This window comes from Panthera pardus, unplaced genomic scaffold (genome assembly GCF_024362965.1).
Source record: "Panthera pardus isolate Hobbes unplaced genomic scaffold, ASM2436296v1 HiC_scaffold_24, whole genome shotgun sequence".
NCBI classification, from domain to species: Eukaryota; Metazoa; Chordata; class Mammalia; order Carnivora; family Felidae; genus Panthera; species Panthera pardus.
Window position 1 is genome coordinate 63,105,424 of NW_026526810.1, and position 1,941 is coordinate 63,107,364.

Sequence of the window (1,941 nt, forward strand, 5' to 3'; positions counted from 1 at the left end):
TTGTCATAGTTAACAAAGGTAACTATTTTTGTGTATGTATGAAGAATGCTTAAGACCTACTCTCAACATATTTATTAACTGTAGTCACCATGCTATACATTATATCCTCAGAACTTACTGTTCTTATAACTGAAAATTTGTTCCCTTTGATCTAATCACCTCATATCCACTCCCCCCACCATCCCCTGGTAACCAACATTCTATTCTCATTCTATAAAATTAGCTTAATAAAATTCCATGTATTAATGATACCATACAAAATTTGTCCTTCCATTTATGGCTTATTTTTTAGCATAATGTCCTCTGGATTCATTCATGCCATTCTATTCCACTGATGTATGTGCCTGTTTTAATGTTAGTACCATATTGTTTTGATTAGTATAGCTTTGTAACATAACTTGAAATCAAGTACTGTGACACCTCTATGTTGGTTTCTTTCCCAAGAATGCTTTGATCATTCAGAGTCTTTTGTGATTCCATACAAATTTTAGGATATTTTTTTCTGTTTTTTGAAAAATGTTGTTAGAGTTTTGATCCAGATTGCATTGGATGTATAGATTTCATTTAATGTGTATAGTTTCAGTATTGTTTTCACAGTATTAATTGACAGTATTTCACAATATTCTTTCAGTCTTATGACCCTATATCTTTTCATTTATGTGTCTTCTTCAGTCTTTTTACTCAATGTCTTAGTTTTAAATGTATAGGTTTTTCACCTCCTTTATTAAATTTATTGCTATTTTCTATTTTTCAGTGTTGTTGTAATTGGGATAGATTTCTTTTATCTCTTTCAAAGAGTTCATTATTAGTGTATAGAAACACAGCTGATTTTTGTTTTTTGATCTTGTATCCTGAAACTTTATACACACACACCCACACACCCCCCCCCCCCACACACACACATGACATATACTTGTTCCTTTCCTATTTGGATGCCTTTATTTCTTTTTCCTTTCTAATTGCTCTGGATAGGATTTCTAGTACTATATTGAACAGTAGTAATGATAGTAGGCACTCTTGTCTTGTTCTTGATCTTAAGAGAAGCTTTCAATCTTTCACCATTGAGTATGATGTTTGCTGTGGGTTTGTCATTTATGACCTTTATTAGATTGTGGTACATTAATTCCTTCTATACACAAATTGCTGAGATTTTAGCTTGAAAGGATGCTGTCTTTTGTCAAATGGTTTTTGAGATGGTCATATGACTTATCAGTCATTTTATTAATGTGTATCATATTTATTGAACGTGTATGTTGAACCACCCTTTCATCTCAGTGATAAATCCTTGATCTTGGTGTACAATCGCTTTTTTGTACTGTTGTATTTGGTGGGCTAGTGTTTTGTTAGAATTTTTGTACCTATATTCATCAGAGACATTGGCCAGTAGTTTTTGTTTTGTTTTATGTTCTTGTGGTGTACTTCTATGATTTTGGTATCAGGGTAATGCTGGTTTTGTAAAATGGATTTGGAATGTAACTTCCTCTTGAGATTTTTAGAAGAGTTTGAGAAGTGGTGTCAATTCTTTTTTATCTATTTGAATTCCAGTATAGTTAACATATCATGTTATATTAGTTTCAGGTGTACAGTATAGTGATTCAACAGTTCTGTCCATTTGATTACTCAGTGCTCATCATGATAAGTATATTCATAATTCCCTTCATTTATTTCATCCATCCCCCCACTCATCTCCCGTCTGTTAACCATTAGTTTGTTCCATATAGTTAAGAGTCTGTTTCTTTTTTTTTCACTTTTTTTTGTTCATTTGTTTTGTTTCTTAAATTCCACATAAGAATGGAATCATATGGTATTTGTATTTCTCTGACTTTTTTCACTTAGTGTTATACCCTGTAGGTACATTAATGTTGCAATGGCAAGATTTCATTATTTTTTATGACTGAGTAATATTGCATTAAAAAAAAATACCACATCTTCTTTATCCAC